Source organism: Equus quagga, chromosome 5 (assembly GCF_021613505.1).
Source record: "Equus quagga isolate Etosha38 chromosome 5, UCLA_HA_Equagga_1.0, whole genome shotgun sequence".
NCBI classification, from domain to species: domain Eukaryota; kingdom Metazoa; phylum Chordata; class Mammalia; order Perissodactyla; family Equidae; genus Equus; species Equus quagga.
In genome coordinates, this window is record NC_060271.1 from 57,490,066 (window position 1) to 57,514,457 (window position 24,392).

General features: G+C 40.6%; 1 protein-coding gene across 3 annotated transcripts in view; it reads left to right on the top strand.

Moving 5' to 3' along the window:
• Positions 1 to 24,392, top strand: part of AFF3 (ALF transcription elongation factor 3) — a 526,899-nt gene that overhangs the window by 129,141 nt on the left and 373,366 nt on the right. The window lies entirely within an intron of this gene.

Here is a 24,392-nt window from a genome sequence, read left to right on the forward strand (position 1 = left end):
TTGCCCACTCACCCCCAAGCTGAACATCTTGCAATGCTATGATATAATATCACAGCCAGGATATTGACATTGAAATATTCAAGATATAGAAGAATTCCATCATCACAAAGATCCTTCATGTTGGCCTTGCATCCTAGAAATAAATCCTACTTGGTCATGGTGCATAATGCTCTTTAATCCATTGTTATATTTTATTAATATTTTATTGAGAATTTTTGTATCTAGAACTTGAGATTTTTCCTCTTTTCTAAAGTAAGCATTTAATACTATAAATTTCCCACTCAGCACTGCTTTAACTGCATGCTATATATTTTGATATGTTGTATTTTCATATTCATTCAGTTCTGTGGACTTTTTAAAATTTCCTTTGAAATTTCTTCTTTGACCCACGGAGTGTTTAGAAGTGTGTTGTGTAATTTCCAAGGGTTTGGAGATTGTCCTCTTATCTTTCTGTTACTAATTTCTACTATGATTCCATTACGGTCCATGTATGATTTCGATTCTTTTAAATCTGTTGAAGTTTGTTTTCTTTCCTGTTTTGCACAGGAAATGTTCCTTCTTGATGAATGTTCTATGGGCACTTGAAAAAAATGTGTGTTTTGCTCTCCTTGAGTGGAGTTTTCTATATATGCCACTTAGATCTTGTTGGTCAATTGTGTCCTTCAGTTCTTCTATATCCTTCTTGATTTTCTGTCTAGTAGTTCTAACTATTGCTGAAAGTTCGGTGTTTAATCCCCAGCTGTGATTGTGTACTCATCTGTTTCTCCTTTCAGCTCTGTCAGTTTTTGTTTCATGAATTTTGAAGCATTTTGATTTAGGGCTGTTAATGCCTTCCCAGTGGACTGATTGTTTTATAATTATACAATATTCCTATTTGTCTCTGGTATTTTTCCTTTGTTATGTCTACTTTATCTGATATTAATATAACTACTTTTGCCCTTTTTTTAATTTGATGTTTGCATGGTATATCTTCTTCTATCCTTTTGTTTCATTCTACCTATGGTGTTATATATGAAGTAAGTTTCTTGTAGACAGCATGTATTGGCTCACGTTATTTTATCCATTCTGAAAATCTCTGTCTTCTCATTGATTCATTTAGGCCATTTACGTTTAAGGTGATTATTGGCATGTTTGGGCTTAAGTCTTCCATTTTATTATTTGTTTTTAGTGTTTCTTGTTTCTCTGTTTCTGTCATCTTACTTTTCTGTAGGTTATGTGAAGAATTTTTTAATGATTGTATGTTGATTTATTTATAGTGTTTTTTTCTAGTATATCTCTTGTATAGTTTTCTTAATGGTAGCTCTAGGTATTACAATACGTATATGAAACTTATCGTAGTGTACTGGTATCAGTGTTATATTTTGATTGAAATGTAAAAACCTTGCTGCCATTAGAGTATCTTTATCCTTCCCACTCTTTAAATAAAATTAAGTGTTTCCTCTATGTGCATTGTGCACTACATCAGATGGTGAAATAATTTTTTGCTTCAACCATCAATTTCACCCCTTCTCATGTTCTTTTTTTGTTTGTTTGAGGAAGATTAGCCCTGAGCTAACTCTTTTTTGCTGAAGAAGCCTGGCTCTGAGCTAACATCCATATCCGTCTTCCTGTGCTTTATCTGTGGGATACCTACCACAGCATGGCTTGCGAAGTGGTGCCATGTCTGCACCTGGAATCCGAACTGGTGAACCCTGGGCCGCCAAAGCAGAATGCGTACACTTAACCGCTGCACCACTGGGCCAGCCCCTGTTCTTTTTTTCTGAAGTTACAAACTTTCTTCTGTTGTTTCCTTCTCTATTTAGAGAACATGCTTTAGCCTTCTTTAAGGATAGGTTTTCTGGCACAAATTGTCTTAGTTTTTCTTCATCTGAGAATTTTTTTATTTCCCCTTTCATTTCTGAAGGGTAGTGTCACCAAATAGAGAATTCATAGGTGATAGTTCTTTTCTTTCAATATTTGAAAAATGTTGTGCCATTGCCTCTTGGCCACCATGGTTTCAGATGAGAAATCTATTTTCATATGAATTGTTATTCCCCTATAAATAATGCACCTCTTCTCTCTGGCCACTTTCAGGATTTTTCCTTTGTCTTTAGTTTTCGGAAATTTAATTATGATATGTCTTGGTATGGATTTCTTTGATTTTATACTATTTAGAATTCACTTGATTTCTTGAATCTGTGAGTTATATGTGTTTCACCAAATTTAAGAAATTTTAAGCCATTATTTTATTATTTTTTTAGTATTCTTTCATTCATACTCCCCTCTCCCCTTCTGGTACTCTGATGATAAAAAATATTAGATCTTTTGTTACTGTCCCACAGGTCTCTGTTCACTTTTTGTCAATTTTCTCTCTATTGTTCAGATTGAGTAAATTCTATTAATATGTCTTCAAGTTCTTTGATTCTATCCTCTGTCATCCCCACTTTACTATTGAGCCTATTTCAGTGAGTTTATATTCATTGTAATTTTTTTATCATACAATTTGTTTTATTCATTTTTATGACTTCTAAATGTTTTGCTGAGATTTTTGTTTTTCATTTGTTTCATTCTGTTTTATTGGTAAAGAGATTTTATTGATTGTTTATAAGATTGTTGAAGCATTTTCATTATAACTCCTTTAAAGTCCTTGTCAGATCATTCTAACATCTGATCATCTCAGTGTAGGCATCCGTTGACTATCTTTTTCTCATTCAACTTGTGATTTTCCTGTTTCTTAGTATGATAGGTGATTTTTAAATTTTATCCTGGACATTCTGGCTTTTGTATTAAGACTCTTTTTAGGTTTAACACTCAGGCTATTTTCGTGGGCTGTGGTTACAATGACATTTAATGTTTGGAGCCTTTGTAGTGCTGTTTTGATCTGTGTGGTTTATCTTGTGTCCTGGTGCTACTTGAGGAGAAGGAAGGAGTTTCTGCAGGCTGATTCCTCTGATGCTTGTAGGGCAGGGCGGGGAATATCCGGCCTGTGGAGAGGACGTAGATGAAGAATGTTTCCCTGGTCAGGTGCTTGCTGTGGTGGGGTCCCCCTTGCAGAGTGTGTGAATGAGGGAGGGCAATCTCAGGCCTCACAGGATGGGAGAACACTTCTACTGGCCAGCGTTTGTCAGTGGGGCATCTGCTCCTTCCCCTTCTTAGTTCTACCTCACCTGGTGGTGTTGGCAAGATTCTTATTTAATTCACAGAAGGAATGAGCCCACCTGGGCTGCCTTCTGTTCTGCAGGCTGTGGGTTGGGAAACACCAGGTCTGGGACACCTTCTTCCATTGGGTGGGACAGTCCTACAATGCCCTGTCACTCTGTGGACCCCAGACCTAGGGTCGCTAGCCACTTTACCTTACTCTTGCCACCTTTCAGACTCCTCCTTTGGCTGCTCTTTGTGTTATTTCCAGGGTTCATTGTTGTCTTAGCAGGAACAGAGGGAAACGAGTCTATGCCACCCTGTCCAGGCCTTAATTCCCACAGATCAGTCCACAGATATTTTTGAGACTCAGTTTGTATAGTCTGTGGAAAATGCAGAGACACATAACCTACATAACCCTTGTGTGTCAAGTGGATGGGCCAGTTGGGAACAAAGAGCTAAAGAGAATGGCAAAAGTGAAACCACAGGTCTCAAAGCAAAATGTGATTAATTGCCAAGTGAGTGATGTGGGCAAGAAACACTGGAGATTCAGAGGGAGGGAAGATCAATACATCTCCTAGCCTGACCTGAGCAATTAATAACCACAGGTTTTCAATGGTTGTGACGCCCATCGGATATGATCTTCAGATTAACGAGGCTTCTAGCTGGTAATATGGAACTAACAGCTAGAAAGTAACATCTTAAAATAAGACACCTTCCTCCGAGTCATGTAGTCCCTGCTTTACCGTATACTTGGGTGGGGCAAGCAGGGTGATGGATATCAGTGGAGACGGGCAGCGGGGAACGCTTTGCGAGAATGGCTTTCAAAATGCCTACACGTGATGATTAAAACCCAGAAGGCAGTGACTAAGAAGCTAAAAAGGTGTCTGGCTGGCTCAGTGTGACTTCCAGTTTTGGGAAAACAGGTAGCAAGCCCACCATGTGGACAGGCACGTGACTGTGGTGGAGCCAGAAGCCCAGGGCTGAGCAAAAGTAGGGCATAGCTTTGGCAGCTCTGTCAAGACAGCTCAGAAGGAGACAGTGCAGCATAATCATGACCGGCCGAAGGTGGAGGCCAGATCCTAAATCAGCATATCCGAGGGCTCAGAGGGCCCTGGAAGGCCTACCTCCCCATTCCACATTGTAGAAACCCATTCCACATTGGAGCCTGCAGCTGCCTGCTCCCCAACTGCTCCCAGCACCTGGTCCTGTTTGGAGGGTCCCTGTACTAGGAAGTCTATAGGCATAAAGGAGAGGGGAGGGAGGGAAGGCAGAGATAAACAAATAAGCTTGATTTTCTAATGAAAGGTTTATAATATGAAGCACAGCACTTGGTAGAAGGGAAAATGTTTGGGGCTTATAAGGATAATAGCATTTAGCATATTGTTAATAAAATACAACATCCCAGCAGGATGTCTCTGAGTTAGTCCATATGGTGCTAGTGGTTTTTTTCAGTAAACATAGAAATAATTGTAAATAGTGATATTAAATGAAACATCAGAAGCACTGCTTTCCTTGTAGTAGTTAAGAAAGTGTGAAATTATACATGACCAGAAATTTCTGAGTCTAAAAATCACAGCAGAGAAAACTGTATTATTTTTGTTGTTGTTGTTACTGTTTTTATTTAAGTAGAGTTAGAAATTTCAAGATGAGTGCTGGGGAGTGATTGCTCATATGTTAACAACTTTACTGCCCATCAAAGAAAGAAAGAGTTTACCCTCTCCAGGCATACACTTTCACGTTTCATTTAGTGTAAAATCTTGATTGTGCCACTCTGGTAGTATCATGGATAATTTTAAGAAGCAAATATAAAACAAAATACATAATTTTATTTTGGCGTATTCTGCACAAGTTAAAAATCTCTTTACTTTATTCAGCAACAAAATATTTATTGATCACCAACTGTGTGCCAGGTACTGTTCTAGGCACTGGGAATATAACAGTGATCGAAACACACAAAAATCTCTGTCCTTGTTTATTCTCTCTGGGACACTGTTAAAATATCTATGGTCTTTTGCATGGGTGTGGATGTGATTGGGTGTGGTGGGGAGAAGCCATAAACTATACACTGTGTCAAGAGGAAGCGAATACGGGGTTTAAGATGGGGCACACGTTGTAAGCATATATTGAATAGGAGTGGACTGTGTTTACAACAGAAAGGGGAGAAATGCATAACTGATTTTAGGAGGAAGAATGCTAATAACCTCAGCTGTATTTCTGCTGTACACTATTTTTAAAAATTTAAATTCATTTTTTTCATCCAATTCAACAGTCCATTATTGAGTGTTTACAAGGTGGGGGGACTAAAAAGTGTTACTTAGAACTGAGGCACTGTGAGGAAGAATTTTTCTGCTTCATTTTCCTAACTCTAAAAGAAAAAAATTGCAGTAATGGGATAAAAATTCTCTTTAAATACAAATATTCCTTGGAAATATGTATTGGACGTACCAATCTTCCATTACTTTCTTAATCATGTATTTTCCAGGCAAAACTAGACATTTCCTCCAACCTCATACATTTTATTTTCCACTGCCAACCCTTTGTTCATCTGTTCCTGATAATATCCTTATTCCTTACCCTCCCCTCAAACAATCTCTAGCTATCAAAACTTAATCCATCCCTCAAAAATGTCCCCTAGTGAAATGAGGTCTTTTCCTCCCGGAAGTCCCCACAACACGTTGTGCTTCCTCAGGCCTGCCTGGTGTTAGTACCTTGTTCATGGACATCCTCCCCCTGCCCGAATTAGATTGCAGACTCCCTGAGGACAGGGACTGTTTCTCACTGGTCTTTGTGAGCCCTCCAGGGATTGTTCACGAGGATGTTGCTCAGGACAGATTTACTGAATTGTACCGTGTAATAACCCTTCAAATTTTTTGAGGAGAACTATTTTGTTCCACCAATTTTTCCAGGCTGTCCGTCTGCAGTTCCCCTTCACAGTCAACATTTCCAAAGCCTTTGTCTTTCTGTTTGCTCTCATTTGGACATTGTCCCTCTTAGAACGTGTTTAGAACTGAAAACAGTGTTTTTATGGGGGCCGAGGACAGCACAATTTCCTCATTGCAGAGGAAAAACTACCCACCGGCCTGAGAGTCATTTGTTTTAATTATCGTGGGAAAGTCAAGTCAACCAAGAATTCTTTGAAAGGGCGCCTAAGGAGCGTGAGTCAGGCTGCCAGGCCTTGTGGCACAGCTGGCCGTGGTGCCTGCTTCTGAGGTCCTGCTGTTCTCCCTTTGAAAGACTCACCTGCCTCCCTTGCTTTAGATCCTGAGAATACATCAGACAGAACAGGCACAAGGATTTGCTTCCCCAGACTGAGTGGACTTTCCTCTGAGAAAGACTTTATCTTCCATGAAGCTTGCGAGGTTGCTGCTCTTTGGCCTGCTCCATACTGCTTTATCTGAAAGATCTGTCTAACCTGGCCGATCCAGCTGGTCCCTTTAACACTTCACACCATCTCTGGAGACAGTGCTGCCTTTCGAACACCCTGTTGAGGCCGACAGCCAGAAAGCTGGTGTTTTTGTGACTCTGTGCTGTATCTTTTTCACTGACTCACTTCTGTTTTCTCCTCTTCCCTCCTTCCACATCCCACACATATACAGAAATGAATTTTCTGATTTGACTGGCTGCGGAGATAAATTTAAGTGAAATATCACTCTGGACTATTGTCCTTTGATTTTATCTATTTCTGCGTGCAACCCGAAGGTGTTAAGTGTTACTCCCTTTCCTGTAAAGGACTGATAAATTTTAAAAAATAACTCTGGGGGCTGGCCCCATGGCTGAGTGGTTAAGTTTGCACGCTGCGCTTCAGTGGCCCAGGGTTTCGCCAGTTCAGATCCCAATGGGTGTGGACATGGCACTGCTCATCAGGCCACGCTGACGTGGCGTCCCACATAGCAGAGCCAGAGGCACTCACAGCTAGAATATACAACTATGTACTAGGGGGCTTTGGGGAGAAGAAGAAGAAGAAAAAAAGAAGATTGGCAATAGTTGTTCGCTCAGACGCCAATCTTAAAAAAAAAAAAAAACACTTCTGGAATGCCCTCCCAAAGTTTTAGGGGTCAGTGTTTAATTAAGTAAGGGATCTAAGAGGTCTCTACCTAATGATGTAGGGGGACACACACATATGCACAGCCTGTAAATATGAGGGGACCTTCGCAGTTCGTGCACTATGGACCCCTGTTCACATTCCCCGGGATGGGAATGCTTGTTGTCTCTTTATTCCAGGCCTTTCCCACCGGGCCTGGTATTTACTGAGCACCCCTCTCAGCTGTTTCTGCTGAATCTTCTATAAATTGTAATTTTTGTGGGTAGGTGCTTATATTATTTTGTTTTATACTTAACCTACTTTTACATTGTGATTCTTATGGCTTGGAGCTCACATTTCCTCTTCAGTCAGAGGCATCAGTGGTGAATTATCATAAAATATCAATGAGTTCTTATTTCATTTCCTGTTCCTCTCTCAGGCACTCCTTGCCAAAATAGCCTATCACCACACCCCAGGTACAATCTATTGCCTCTTGTTCAGTGATGCTGAAATATTCAGTCATGAGTAGAGATGGATGATGAGCACATGTGCCCCTGAAATTTCTTTAGTGGCCTAATTTTGAGTAGTCAGAATTAGCCATATTTAAGGAATGTTGCCAAATCATTTCAACTTCTTTTAATGTGAAAACAAGGCATTGCAGGTGAGGAATAACTTTTGTATTCATTTAAAATCAGGTCCTCAAACCGTAACTTGCTTGTGAAAGCTAGATGTCAGGCTTGTGTCAATCAGCTTAAGCTAAGTGATGCTGCAGTGACAAACCACCTCTGATTTAGTGGCTTTCCATATAGCGGTTTGCATTACGTGTCTGTCATGGTTCCGTTTCAATTCTGCTTCAGGAAATTTTCATTTCAACACTCAGGCTTTTTTCTCACATCAATAAACGAGGGACCTGCTTCTTGCTCACAGTGTCTTCCCCCTTTGTTCCTAGTCTCTCACTCTCAGCTCATCTCTCAGTAGGCACACGGTCATCAATTCTTCCTTTAATTTAATGTCCCTGTAGTGTTATCTTCACTTGTGCTGAGAGTTGAACTAAAACCATGTATTTTTTAAAACTATCTTTTTTAGTCTCTTTCTTTTTTTTTTTTTTTAAGATTGGCACCTGGGCTAACAACTGTTGCCAATCTTTTTTTTTTTCCTGCTTTATTTCCCAACGGCCCCACCCCCACCCCCCGCTCCGCCCCTGGTGCATAGTTGTATATCTAGGTTGCATGTCCTTCTAGTTGTGGGATGTGGGACACCGCCTCAACGTCGTGGCCTGACGAGCGGTGCCATGTCCACACCCAGGATCCAAACCCTGGGCCACTGCAGCGGAGCGCGTGAACTTAACCACGGAGCCGGCCGTTAAAAGTATGTTTTGTGGACAAAATAAAAGTATATGAGGAGGAAAAATTAAATATGATTGGATTTTTGAAGGCTCTTCTACACACACATGCATATGCATGTAGCATTCTCAGATTTACTGCTTTTATTTTGCCCATTCCCACACCTGTGCACACCTATTTTGATGGAAACCATCTTCATTTTTGAGTGGTTACAAAATTTTCAAAACATTTGAAATCCTAGCCTCCCCTGCAGGCCCCAGCAACAGTGTCAAGTTTATGTTTACAGTTGCCTCTGTGGAGAGAATTCTCTGGACTCTCTGAATATGCTGTAAAAAGGCCAAAGGAAAGATTTTTATACCCTTTTAAAAACTTAATGCTTCCCATAAGGACATTGGAATGGTTTTATGGAATGGTGTTGAACTTCCTTAAATGATAAACAAGCTGGTGTAAAAAATGTGGCATGATAATTATTAGTAAAAATATAGTCCGCCAGTATTTCTGCAGAGTAGGATTTTTGCATTAAACTACAATTTTCCTTAATCTTAAACAGCGCTCAGCCTTCGTTATGAGAGCATTAGACATTTCTAATGAGAGCAAAACTCTGTCCTGTGGGCACCAGAAATATGACAAGTGCAGCAGAGTCCCGACTGTGTTAAAATTCATTTCTGTTTGTTTATAACCCTGGTCTTTGAGTTTATGGCGGTGTTTCCTGTTAACATGTTAAACAATCATAAGCATTGTTTGGAGGCAATTCTCAATCAAAATGTCTCGAGCTCAGAGTAGTAAAGCGTCACAGAAGAAACTTAACAGTTTTCTATAAATTTAATTGCTGCCTTGAAGTAATTACGTCTAGAGGACAGAATACTGTATATATTTTATTATCCATCAGGTTCTTTTTTAATAGGAGTGCTGTGCTTTGTACAAGTCAATTATTTTTGATAGTTTCTGTAATTAATGTTTAATTACATTTTATTATCCTCATTTTACTATATCACCTTGGTGATAATCGAAGCATTTCTAAACACTGTACTTCCATAGAATGTTTTGTGTGTATACTATTACCTTGGTAACATTTCCACAAAGTTTTAGGACTATATACATATATATGTCATCATTTATTGGAAAAAATATATTACATCCATCTTTTCTATACCTGTAAGCCAGAATAGTCCTAAAATGTGACTAAAGATGGAAAGAAAATGAGCAATGCCTTCTATGTATAATTATCGGAATGGCAAGTTATTAGTTAAGTGGGATTTTTTTTTGTACCACAGCATTTTAATTTCCCCGCATTCATATAATGCTAAATGTGTACTGATCCTCTGTCAGTAGGACTTATTCTTTGAGGATTTGGGGTTGCTTGTGTATCACTCCGTCATTCCATTCACACACATTCACTCAGGGTCCCTGAAATTAGTACACAATGCAAATTAAGCCATGACCTTGGCCAAGCAGTCAAATCCACAAGACGCAGGCTGTCTGTTCTTTCTGAGTCTTTGTTGCGTCTCCGCAGTGAGTCAGTTGCGTGGGTGAGGGCTGCGTCTCCCCCGCCGTGGACTGTTGTCAGAGGAAGCGGGGGATCATGGGAGGAGGAGCCATGGTAGGGAAGCCCAGCTCCTCGCTTGGGTCCTCCCACACCATTCTGTCGCTGTCTCCCCCATGTTTGCAGCTCACTGGGTTGAGTGTACAATTGTTGCCGTCCATCACTTTGTCTCATTTTCACATAATTCTCCTGCCTATTTTTATCAGCTGGCATTTTTCCTCCTCTTCTATATAAAACACAGCCTCAGGAAGGATATTACAGTATAACTTTCTCAGTTCATTGGTTAGCCACTTCAGGACAGGATGAAATAATCAATCCTGATGAATTTGACAAGTTACAGCTATTAGTGGTCCTCAGTCTTCAAAAGCTTGTAGTTTGGACATAGAAGGATTTAAAATTAACCAGAGTATGCTTTTATTTAAATGGCACATCCTCTTACAGGTATTTGCAAATTGAATTTATGGTCATGTTCCTAAAGAAGGGAAGAGAAGTGCACATTTATGCCTGTGTGAATCTGTTTTAGATGCTTTCTCAAATGTGTCATATATATAATCATTCCAAAGACCCTCTGAGTTAGCATTGTCTCCATTTTTTACAGTGGAGGAAAGGCCTCTAAAGCCTTCAGATGCCCAATCTAGAGTCATGCAGCTGCCAAGAGACATGGGCGGCACTGAATGTCTGTTCCCGCTTCCTCATCCCCAAATCACACAGCCTGTGAATGGGAGGAGGCCTTTGCCATCTTGCAGGACAGACCCCTTTTCAGATTTCAGGGCCCAGGGAATGTGTATTAGCTCTGTAGCCCCGGGCTCCAGCACGGGGCTGGTGTTGGTTGAGAACCAGCTGGTGTTTGAAGTTCCTGATAAGGACTCACACTTCCTTAGTGCTTTCTGGGTACCAGGCCCTGTCTTAAGCACTTTATGTGTATCATCTTATTTAATCTTCTTACTGACTGTATGGAATATAGCACTATTATTACCTCTATTTTACAGGTAAGGAAACTGAAGCACAAAAATTTGAATGACTCACCTGAAGTCGCATAGTAAGTTAGAGAGTGGGGATTTGCACCCAGATGCCTGCTCTCAGCACCCACATTCTTAACCACTAGGGTGCATCTGCCTTGCGTTAGTATCCTCCGAATAAGGAAGAGAGGGCCTTGATAAAGGGAAGTCTGTCGAAAGAGAGGGCTTCTGCGCTCACACCCTTCTCAATCAGAAATAGTATAGTTCAGATAAGTTCTTTGTATGTTAAGTAGCTGTTTTCCTGGTCAAGCTTAGACATAATAATACACAAGACTGGAAAATCATGGAGGGAGGGAAAGTGAAACGTTGGAGGTCAGGTCAAGGTGAGCATTTTCATGGTGGGGGTGATGGGATGCAGGAAACTGAGAAATTGATAGTTTGGGTGCTTGGAAAGCAAAGAACTTTTCTGAAGTGAAGGAAGAGAAACTGAACTCAGCCGTTCTCATGTTCTCTAAACAAGCAACTTAGTACCTCACTTTACATGCTCCAAATGGTCCTTCTCAGAAGATTCAGTCACTTCCAGGGTTGCAGAGAGAATCAAGTCATTATACTATGACAGTACTTACTAACAAGCTGCCCATTTGTAAAATTAGTCCCTACTCCAAAACCTCTCCTTTCTTAACCTTCTGTCCATCCTTTTTATCTATCACTAAGAGGTTGTTGTAAACATCTGACAATAAATTGCAAATACAATGCAGTTTGGAAATGTGATGTGCAAATCTTACCAAACTACGGGCTTTCATGGTGTCAATGAAAGTGATGTTGGAGGACTCCTCAAATCATGGGCAGAGCCATTGGCAAATGAGCATTTGGCAGAGTTAGACAAGTTGCTAATTAGAGAGAAAATCAACCAGGATGATGGCATGGTAGGTATTAAGAAAAGAAGAGAAATCCTTGAAAGAATCACAGACACTCTCAGGTATTTTTGCAAAAGTAATCCTCTTCATGTATCAAAAATCAGAAAGATGTTCTCAAGGGAACTCATACAGTTTTGTCAGAAAAATTACTTTTAAGAATAATTATGACTTGATTCATTCTTTGCTTTAAGACTGAGTGTGTAGTAATAAAAAATGTTAAGCTATAGAATAAACTTTCTTTCTTAGTTTTTAGGCTAAATAAAAGCTTATTTTACTATTTAGTATAGAATCTTAGCCCCTATTTTTAGTCGCTTCATTTTACCAAGTCCCTTTTGTCACCGCATCAGATAATAGAGGACACCTGTGCACAGAGACGCATGCATTTGGATGTAGGCATGCATATTTTTATTATTATCTAATTTCTTGAGCGTTAGTTTTATATGTATAAATTAGATTTTATTTGCTGTCCTGACAGGAAGTGTGTCTCAAACTTCTCAAGTTTGCCATAGTACAGGGAGGGCAAGAAACAAACAAATAATACCCAGTTCAAAGTTAACAGATTGACGTGTGAGTCTGATCCTCCTGTTGTAATTATGCGTAGTAGGTGTTAAGAAATACTTGCTAAATGGATGGATAAATTCTCCATCTATGAATTTGGAATGGTTATATCTATTCTTCTAATCTTAAGATTATAAAATAAAATGATTTCATGGATATGGCAGTTCATTGAAAACACACAAAAGAAACCCACTAAATTTCTGTTTGGCCATATTGTTTTCCTCGTTATTAGTAGTAATGAATTACTGTGATCATTGATTAAAGAACAAACATTTAATTGTCTCCCATGCTCCAGGCATTGGGGTACAGAAGACAATGCCTTTATATCTCTTATCTCAAACAGAATATTCAGATTCAACACATTTCCCTTCTTTCTCTCCCAGAATCTCTGCCAGATATTCACCCACACACCTACTGCCCTTGAGTTGTTTCCCCCTTATTTTTTGACAGGTTGAAAATCAAAAGCAAAAACCTAGAAACCTAACCTCAAATGCAGAAATACTTGGCTAAGGAAGGGGTGTAGAGATAACCCATTTAATCTTGCTGTTATGTTACATTTAATCTTACTGCACAATTAATCATGTCATTATTTGTCCAAACTGAATTGATGCAGTTGCACATGTAATTAAGATTTAGCTATAAAATCACTTTGTTAGTAATGCTGTGTTGTCTGTCTCTTATGAATCAAACTGCTAATGTTAGAGATTTGATTTTTAAAATTTCTTTGTAATGGCTAGGGAAAATATAAGAAATGAAGTGCTTTTTAAAGTACTTGGGAAAAATGAAAAATATTTCATGGCTATTGTGTGAAAAGACATTTTATTCCATTTTTTGGTATTTGAAACATTATTTTAAGAGCTGAAAAGACATGTATAGATCCCGATGAGGGTTTGAGAGCATTCATACACCAAATGGAGCCCACGTACTTTCCCCAAAGTTTATCTTTTCTCCTCCCTTTAGGGGAACTAAAACAAGACAAATATTTTACTTGAGATGGAAACAGTTAAGTAAATAAAACACTTTAGATCCATGAATGTTAGCAGCAAGAAGATATCCTAAATGGATGTGTTAAGTACTTTTATATGCATTATTTCATTTAATTCTTGGCAGCCCCATTAGGTTGGTACTATTATTTTCTCGTTTACAGATGAGAAATCTAAAACCTGAGTAACTCACTCAGGGTCACCTTGAAAGTGACTTATTTTCCCAACTAAAATTGTATTTGGAGGAGTTAAATTGAGGATACTTCCAGAAGTTTTCCATGCATTTCTTTCCCAGTATTCATACTGCTCTAGTTGGGAGGATTGGATGTTGTCATGAGCTGATGGTAGGGAAGACACAGTTTTGGTTTGTGGGTGTGTGGGTGTGTGTGGGTGTGTCTGTGTGTGTGTGTTTGACACAGTGGTTTTAGTTTTCAGGTGTTTTCCTACACTGCTAGTCTGGATGAGAGGGTGCTGCACATGCTGATAACTCTGCCCTGGACTTTTTGAGGCTGTGTCTTTAGGACATTTGTTCTTTTTCAGAGTTAGGCAGGGGGTTCATTTGAGGGTAGCAGGAAAAGCTAATTTGGGGGAGGGGGAAGAATGTGTCCTTTTAACAAGGCCCTTGCTGTCCCCTATTCTTATTCATCATCCTTCTTCTTTTGGGTTTTTCTGTTCCAATGAAATGATAGGCTAGAACAGCAAAGAAAAATTATGCTGTTTGCATATAAAGCCAAGCGAGGCCCTCAGACTGTGCTGCAGAAGCTGAAACGTGTCACGAAGCAGGTAGGTGGAACCTGGGGGCAACATGGGGAGTTGTCGCAGGATTTGTTAAGTGTAAGATTCTTTGAGGCCTGGAGTTTCAGAAAGGGATGAGTTATGTAGGGACTGAGCACTGCAGGCAGAAAATGGTTAGGCCTTCCTCAAGGAGAAAGGTGGACACAGTCGCAACGAACGTCAAACCTCACACAGAAAGTGTGGAGCTCTGAGTAGCCCAACTGGTGACCTGTACAGTAAGGTCTCATTAATGCAGACCAGTGTTGGGGAGGGCAGTCAGCCAACCTGGATGAGAGTCCCCCATGTTATGGAGGACTGGGAAAGTAATTTGGTTTTATTGCTTTTAAACACTCTTTGTTTAAAAGAGTTCAGCCACTCACTCTGTATGGCAAAATCTAGTTGCCTGATCTTGGCTGCAGGATGCTCCATGCTAAATCCTCATTCTTTCTTCCCAGATTTATCCTCCACCAGGCCTTTCATTTATTTTATGCCTTGAAAAAACAGAATGTCTCAGTATTCCCTGTGCCCCCCGATGCCCTGCTTTCCACCTCTCCTGAGCTGATTTCCCCCCGTCCCATTCGCACACGCCCGACCCTGTGTGTTCCCCAGGCTGGTTCTGAGCGCCCGCTCTCGATCTCCCTGGCCAGATGCAGCCTCCACTAGCTGTGAAAGCTCCACACAGTTTGTCTGCATATATCCACTGTTTGACCTTATCTTCCAGGTACTTGCTTAGATGTGTTGTCTATCTTTACATTCTGTTGTGGTACCGAATACAGGGCATTGTGCACAATAGGTATTGAATAAATATTTACGTAATGACTGTCTAAATCAAATAACGCCATCACTTGCACGAGGAGAACAAAATGTTGCCAAACAGAAGCCCGTGAGTGATATATTTTAATAAGGATCATTTCATCTAGAATGCGGTTCCAGGCCCTTTGGGTGATCCCAAATGAAAAGACATAGTTACTGCCTTAAAGGTTTGAGATTAATTTGTTAGTGTTTGTATATAAATGGGCATTAAAGGTACGTAAGATATTCCAATCTCCTAAGCTGGTTACATATGACCCACCCACACATCAATTCTCCATGTTGTTATTTCCTTAAACCATTTTACATAAGTATCAAAACATGTAAACTATGGCTTAATTCCTATTCATCTATGATTGATTTCTAATTAAGGTGGCACAAATTAAGTTGTTTTCCTCCATTCTTGATCACTGTCAGTTGCGAGGGAAGCTCTACATCTGAGTTTGGGGCTTGTTATGGAGGAATTCTGAAGACACTGGTGATCCTGAACCCCCAGCAGGGTGTCAGAGCCTCTCTCTGGACCATCCCCTCATTGCTGTGTTGTCTCCCAGACTAGATCTGCCCCTTCACGGGAGGAGCTCTGTCTGCTAGAACCCAGAGGAGGACTGCATGAAGGACACGTGTCTTGAATTTAATTTTCTGTGAAAATTAAATCATTAAATTTAGGTAAATCATTAAAATAGGTAACTGAAGAATTAATGTTTGTCAAAATTTGGTTAAGTGGCTTTGCACATATATAGTCCTAAATGCTAATCATTCAACAAGGATATTTTGAATGCTATCCTGACTTCTGCTGGCATGTGGCGGCTCCCTCTGTCACATCCTTCAGTTTTCCTGAGAAGTGCTGAGTAGTTGGTAAGATTTTTGTCAGCAGCCTTTGTTGTCTAACCCCAAGCGTCTTCCACATGCATGGCTTCCTTTCAGGGGGTGTGGCTTCTATAACGATTATTCCCAGAGTTTAGAGCTGAGCCATCTATAAAAATACCTGTAAACTAGGTTTCAAAGTCAGCAAGAAGCTGTTTGAAGGAATTGTTGTTTGCATAACGCAGCTCACATATAGTTTCCCCAGCGAGGGTGAGACGGGTGGCGAGTTCCTCATTCTTCCAGGCTAAATGGCAGGGGACAGAAATTGAGCGAGTGGAGAGGTGGAAACCGTTCCCAACTTCCTTCTTGTTCATTGCCTTCATGAAGAGGAGACAGGGCTGAACCCAGCCACCCTGTGGTGGGGGCCACAGGGTTGCCTGGACAGGCAGTCTGACTCCATAGGGGAGAAGCCTTGATGGGAACCGAGAAGACTCATTGAGGCTCTTTGCCCTCAGCTCTTTACCCCACCTGTGGAAATGGAGAAGAGGTCTGTACTTGCCATGAGTCTTCGAGGAAAGTGTAAAAGCTTACTTCATGGTTCCATTAAACTAGCAGTTTTATACCTGGTCAAAGAACTGGTTTTTTGCTGCTTGTTTTGCTTAAACTACATACGTAGAGACTTTTCAGATCTTCTGCATACGTATATTAATGGGATCCTGATAGTGTCTGAACGAAGGGAGAAAGAGGCACTGTTCTTTTGGAAGAGTAGAAATTCCAAAGTAATTTTCACTAAGTGTATACCCATTCTTAAAAATCACCCAAGAACCAGCTAAAGGCCGTTCTTAGATGGCTGGTTCCTCCATGCTTGCTTCGTTTCTCTGCATCAGCCCGTATTGTTCACCATTCTGAGTTATCTCTACGTCTTTGCTCATCTCTGAGGACAAGGCCTCCTCAAGAGCAGGGCTCATGTCTTGTCTTTGTTACCCCAGCATTAACCCAGTGCTTGCATGTAGCAGGCATCCAGTAGCTGTGGAACACTTAGATCTGTGGATCACGTTACTGAGTTTATGTTACAGACTCACATAAATTCCTTATGACTCCGTTTTCTCTAAGTCTGTTTAAAACAGTCCAACAGATAACCTCTTTAAGGTTCACTTCTTTTCTTAATCGAATGTAAAGTAATGTATATTTTAGTTTTTACTACATTTTAGCTTAAAAATAAAAGCTCTTTTTGGACATGGGTCCTGTGGGCCATTGACTGTACATCACCCCAGCTGGAGTGGAGCTCCTTGGCAGCTCTGTCACTCACTCCTTGTCTTATCCTTCTTTGTACCTGCAGGGCCAAGCATGGTTCATAGCACATAAGTGCTAGAAAATTTAAAAAACAAACATTAGTAAAGCTGTTGACTCTTCCTTAGAATGTAAACTGCTTGACCCGTAATGAAAGAAGGGCTGGTACTTTCTATGTTTTGGTTTAGTGCTAGAGCCCCCGCCAGGTGGGGTAATTTCGTGATATTGGGAAGCTTTGACCAAACTTTGCATTTCTGAAGAAGTGGGAGTTCAGGTTCTCCACCACCAACTTTCACAGTCTGCTTTGCCTTAAGTTGAGATTTTGTCTGATCAATCCCACTTTACTTGTGAGGACATTCCTAAATATGGATGTTATTACTGATGGGGACCAGATAGTACATTTAAATAGCTTTAATTTTACAATGAGAAATATTTACACTGTGATAATGTGAAAAAAATAACGTCAACTCCAGCCCAGGATAATCAACTCCAATCCCAGTTTTGGTCATTAGAACAATAAATCCGTGTAAGTAGACTTATTTTAAACACAGAGACCTCATGGAAGACAGAAGTGGTTTAGGTGGACAGCCCACATTCAGTCTAATCTAGATGGACATCCAGACAGAAATTGCAAATAGGGGCTTCCATGGGAAAAATGACCGACTAGTCCCAGTGTGAACTCCTGGGACCACTGAACTACTAGTGTGAGAGAAACATGCAAGAGAGAAATCAACGGAAGACTCCACAGAACTGGCATTAGTTTCATTATCATATGGGAGACTGTGAATGATCAGCAGAAGGGTCACAGAAAGCCACTAAGAAATTATTCCACATTCGACGTCTTCTTCTTCTTCTTTTTTTGGTGAGGAAGATTGGCCCTGAGCTAACACCTGTGCCAGTCTTCCTCTATTTTTCGTATGTGGGATGCTGCCACAGCGTGGTTTGATGAGTGGTGTTTGGGTCTGCACCCAGGATCTGAACCTGCAAACGCTGGGCCGCTGAAGTGTAGTGCACAAACTTAACTATTATGTCACTGGGCCTGCCCCAGGTAGAACTCATTAGAAATAGATTACCAGGAAGTAATTTGACAATTATTGAGCACAGTAAATCTATGAAAAGAGAGAAAGGATCTTCATTAAGGTGGAGAAAAACCCTTTCACTTGATAAACGTCATTTTTTCAGAGGAAATGAAGAAAGGTAGTGAGGAGGGGGTCATGAACCATGGATAGGTGAGAATAAGACAGATAGAAAACATAACAAATTGAAATGGCCTCCTGGTTCTAGTTCTAGTTTTGGTTTCTGAAAGTAAATTATCTGGTAAGGTAATTTGGAAAACTGGAAAATTCTATCCCCTTCAAAGGGATATTTTTCTAATTACATAATTAGTGTTAAAATATTTTATAATCACAGAGGAAAGCCCATATAGCAGGTGAAATGTAACAGCATACACATACCACGTGCAGACACGCGAGAACATACACAGAAACCCTGGCGCATCAGGGCCTCCTGATTTCAGATTATAGCACGAGTCATTTGCCACATCAGACTTATAAATTTGGGGGTAAACTTTAGAGAGAAATCCAAGACCTTAGTATTTGTGGAGGGGTATTTTTTTCCCTAAATGAGCTTGTAGCTTAATACAGTACGACACATCTAACTATAATCTCCTGGTGTCAGTCATTGTTTAGAACAAGACCTAACTATAAGGCTTTATACACTCTTAACACCTTAGACTTTCCCAGTAGGAAACTGACAATAGAGTAATTAGCAAAGTGGTTCTTATTAATGCCGTAAACAGATAATGAAAGAAATACAGATTTCACGTTTACATTTCAAGTGTTTCATTAATCCGGCAGTAGTCAGAATATCAAATGTTTTGGGAAGCTTAGTTTTAACAAATAGCTATATTTATCCCTGTCTGGAGTTAAGAGATATTAAAAAAAATGTTTTAATACATCATAGCCTTTCTAAAGCTGCATGTAGAAGCTGGATTTTTTATCTTGGGTAATTTGTTTCAATTTGTTGCAAATATTTAAATTCCTTAGATACAGTTCAGTCTGAAGTGAAAGGCACTATTATGTAGAAAAGGGGCTTAGGTCCTTCTTTAACAAAGTGAGAGGGGGCCTAACTGAGGCCTTTTCTCTCTCTATTGAATCAAAGAACTTAGTCATTGTGTCATGTGATTAGGTGAGTTAAGTGTAAAAACCTTTGCCCCATGGTGTCATCAGAAAGTTTAAATGTTACGTAAGTTTATCTTAATTAAACAGTTGTGTTTGTTTTCTAATAGAAAGGAAACAACTAGGTATGCATTAAGCAAATCCTCCTCTAGACATCCTGCTAGTGTCTCAGGGAACCCACATCAAACAGGATGGTCCTTGAAGAAAAAGTTAATCAGATTGAAATCTTGTTTGTAACATCGATCCCTTGCATTTCTCATCTTTCTTGGCCATAAAATAGTAATAAAATAGCAACATTTGTATTAGGGTCCTCCAGAGAAACAGAACCAATAGGGGTGTGTGTGTGTGCATGTGTGTGTGTGTACATGCAGAGAGAGAGAGAGAGAGAGAGATTTATATTGAGGAATTGGCTCCATGATTGTGGGAGCTCAGTCTAAAATCTGCAAGGCGGGCCTGCAGGCTGGAGACCCAGAGAAGAGCTGGTGTTGCAGTCTTTCGGAATCTGGAGGCAGTATTCCCTCTTTCTCAGGGACCTTAGTCTTTTTTCTTAAGGCCTTCAACTGATTGGATGAGGCCCACCCACATTATGGAGAGTAATCTGCTTTATTCAAAGTCTCTTGATTTATATGTTGGTCTCATCTAAAAAATACCTTCACAGAAACGTCTAGACTGGTGTTTGACCAAATATGTGGGTACCATGGCCAAGCCAAGTTGACACGTAAAATTGACCATTACATCATCATCATCATCATCATCATTTTTATTTACTGTGTGCCAGATGCTATTTTAAACACTTTACATGTGTTAACTCATTGGATCCTCATCACAACCACATCAGATACATACTCTAACTATACCCATTTTACAGATGACAGAATTGTGGTTGTGAGTTCAAATAACATGCCTGTAGTTCTTAGCTAGTCTAACTTGGTTGTGCACATATCTATCTTGCCTAAAAATTTTGGTTGAAGACCCAGCTGATATTATTCTCTTTTTGTAGGTGCTTGGGAGTCGTTTACTGAATGAGTGGTAATGCTTACCATTACCGTTTGTGGAGCAGTGACTGGAGGCTAGGACTGGGTTAAGCACTCTAATCTTTAAACTCATCTAAGGGGGTAGATGTTTTAACTGATGGGGAAGATGGGCCTCTGAGAAGTTAGTAACCTGAACAAAGTCATGGAGCTCTGAACGCTGGAGCCAGGATCCACATTCAGTCTTTGCAAATCTAAAACATCTATGAAAATTTACCTGTTACTAGATGGATAAAGCCAACATTAAAGCATAGATGATTCTGAAAATACATGAATGGCTGCTTTTTGTAACCTTTTCCATATAATACAGGGACCATGGCTTCTAGATATTCTAGGACAGTCTCTCCAATTATGACCACCTTCCCATAAATACTCAGTTTGTTAGACACGTGTCGTGAGACTTATCCTTAAATAAAGTCTATTACTGTTCTCAAATCTTTTCTTCATTCCCTTAAATTATACAGCCTTTATACATGCATCTCCTCTTTATGCTCCTGTATATCTTTTTGAATTGCCTTTTTCTTTCTCTCCCAGCCTTTCAGACCAGGATATCACTGGTTCTTATGCCTGTCCATCATGAAATACATTGTACTTTTCTCCTCTTTTCTTCTTGAATGTAAATAATCATTTTAGAATGTTATTTGGGGGGCCCATAAAATAGTCATAGATGTCTTGGGATTATTACTGAGTGTCTGAGGGCTACACTTATTGAGGTGTCCTCTGTTGACATTGATCATGGACAGTGTCACAGTTAAATCCAACTCAGGCTAATGTCTGGACTGAGGGCTGAAATTGCATTCCAGTAACTGTTGAAGGGAGAAACCTTTTCTTAATGAAGGTCATTAGTACGTTAAAGAGTTTTCCTTTCTAACAAGTGTGTTTACACTTCATAAGTCCAGTGATTTCTCTCCATGAACCAGCATCTCCAAACAAATGAATGCACCCTAATTTCTTTTTCTTCCTTTAGTGTGGTGTAAGTTCTCCTTGGTGTTCTGAAAAATTAGATGAAGTTACATACAGGCTGTAAACTGCTTAAGCACAGTGCCCCAAGCAGCTTTTCCTCCTGTCTGTGTAGGAATGTATGTGGATTTGACACATAACAAGAATGCCTTTGTTCTGTAATCCTCCTGTAACTTCTTGGACATCTCCCTGAAACGCAGCTGGCATCCTTGTCCCTTCATTTCCTGGGTGGTCTGATTAGGGTAAAACACAGCATCAAAGCCGGCCAGGTGCTGACACTCAGCATATGAAGCTGTCAGGAAATGATCCTCTAGGTTTCCTGGGAACTCCTGCCCACACAGCACCACCGGGCCGAAGGGCTGCCTGTGCCTCAGGTGAGGGATTAGCTGAGCATCATGTGGCTAGCTCTCGCTAATCTTTCAGTACCAGCAAACTTAGATCCTCTAATTAATACTCAGCTAACACCCAAATCCATCTCCCCAAAGCCTGTAGTGTCTGAAGGATAGAAAGGAAGAAACAGAAGGGGGGAAAAGAAAAGAAAAACACAAGAGTATTGGGTTATATTTACTCTTCCCTCCAAGCATCTTGGAAAATTCTCTCTCTAGCTCTCTCTGTGGATATCTATCCATCTGTCTGTCTATCTTCCAGAACCAGCCAATTAGAGTGGGTGTTTTCCTCTTCTAATTTTGGAGTGTAAATAATGGGGGTATTTTGTTGTTTTTGTTTGAATTCATATTCTTACTTCCCACCTCCTTCCGTTTTTTCCTTCTGCTTTTATTGAATGATTCGTCATGCAGCAACAATAATAATAATAGTGATAATAATAATAGTGATAATAATAATAATGATTCGTCATATGCAATCATGAGTAACTGGGTAACTTACCAGGAAGACTGTTTGAAATTGCATTGTTTCAAGCAGATGTACTCTCCTAACACCCTTAAGTGAAATTGAAAAAATTGAAGTGTATTCAAATTGTGAGCGTATTCAAAATAGAGACATGGTGATAAGAGTTTTGGCACAGACCTTATCTGTGATATAGCGCTGTTTGTAGGTCCTAGAAATACCTGCTTAGGGCTAAGGTCTCAGGAAGTTCTCAGCTGTCATGTGGAACATAAGATTGCCATGCTCATTCATGGGGGCTGGCCTGCCATCTCTGGGAATGTTTGAGGTTTTCAATTCTTTCTTTCTAAGTTGTACCCCTAGTGTGGTGAGAATATGTCTTCTCAGTAGGGTTCATGGTACTTTATTATCCTCAGGACTTTATTATTGTAAAGACAGTTCTTAAAATACATACTTCCTTCTCCCACCCCTAGAGTTATAAACTGCTTATTAAATATTTGCATATTAAATATTTGATAGTGTATTGTATCATACAGTGAATGAATGAATGAATGAATGAGAATAGTGACCACAGATAAGTAAGAAGGGGCTCTCCAGAAAGCAACAGAGCCAGTGTGCAACATGCAAAGGTTGGGATAACAAGTGGTTCTATTTCACATCGCAGTGGTGGTTTATTGGTGGTGGCTGCTGCCATGAACACCATGTCAAGAGGGATTCAGAGGTGTCTCACGACTTGCAAGGAAAGAATGCCATGCATGCTGGAGGTGGCGTTTGCCATCCCTGTGCTAATGCTAAACTTTAGGTGACCTCCCTTTTTCAGACTTGAAAGTGTCAGAGTGTTAGGAGGTGTGTAAACACACATCTTTCTCCCCCTCTTGAATTCAGAACTAATTGAGAAATAAGACATAAGCAACAGTCAAATGTAGGTCGATATCTCAGCTGATAAAGTGGATTAGAGCAGGTGGCCTTTGATCTGTATTTCTTCTCCCCAGAATTAAACATTCCCATCCCAGCAGTCTTGGGTAATGCTGCTGAATTGCAGCTTCTCTGGAGGAGCAAGTCCTGCCAGGCTGAGCTTCCCATGTGGCAGGAGAGCAGAACAAAATGCACTCTGTGTGAAAAGGTCCAGAAGAACCAGGCTGAGCGGGTGAGCTGAGCGTCTCCCTCAGGCAGTAATTGGATAAGGCCCTTCTGCCCAGGGATAGAGTCCTGCATGAGCAGAGCGAGGCTGGAAGTGCTCTTTCTCAGCTGCCCCTTCTGAGGAATGGAGGGCAAGATTCTTTCCCTCTGAGTGAGATGAGAAGAGGGGAATGCTAGTACTAATACTGATACTAACCAGTTATATGTGAACATCTGTTCTAATGCGGGTTGTCTGGAAAGTCAACCCGGCTCTGCTCTCTTGTTCTCTCCAGGTCTGGTGCAGGCCTCACTGTTGAGTTGAGCCCTGCGGCCCCTTTGCCTCATCCCCTGGGTGGAGGTTTTGCAGGACTTTCTTTCTCTCTCCTTCCTCTGCTCCTCTGCTCCCTGAGAGGTGATCTGCTCTGATTATCCTTAGCTGCCTGCCAGGCACTTGATGACACATTCAGCACCTTTGAGGCCCTGTGGGTCCCTCTGTTGTTTTAGGGACTTGCTTTTGTAGCTTTTTATATGCTGAGTCCCAGAGGAGTCTTCTTGGAAACTTTTCTTTTTTCTTTTTCTTTTTTTTTGGTGAGGAAGATTTGCCCTGAGCTAACATCTGTTGCCGATCTTCCTCTTTTTTTTGCTTGAGGAAGATTAGCTCTGAGCCAACATCTGTGCCAATCCTCCTCTATTTTGTACGTGGGATGCCTCCATAGCATGACTCATGAGTGGAGTAGGTCTGCGTCTGGGATGTGAACCTATGAACCTGGGCCACCGAAGCAGAGTGTGCAGAACTTTAACCACTTGGCTACAGGGCCAGCCCCTCTCAGAAACTTTTTGGCATTCAGCACTTTATGAAAACTCATATAACATGTTCACCTTCTAGACCTGGAAATGCCCAGTCAATAGGTCAGTGTCAAATGTCAAACCAGGGGACTGAAAGAGATCACGTGCTTGATCTAGACATCCCTGCCTCCGTCACTATCCCCTCCAGCAGTGTGGTGGAGAGAAGCATCAGGGGTCCACCCTAAGCCCAGCGTCTGGTGGGCAGGCTTTGGGCAAGGCTTCTGTTCTTCACTTGCTGTGTCATATTGTATGTGAGGGCCCTTCCAGTTCCTTGTGCTGGGATTCTAAACCATT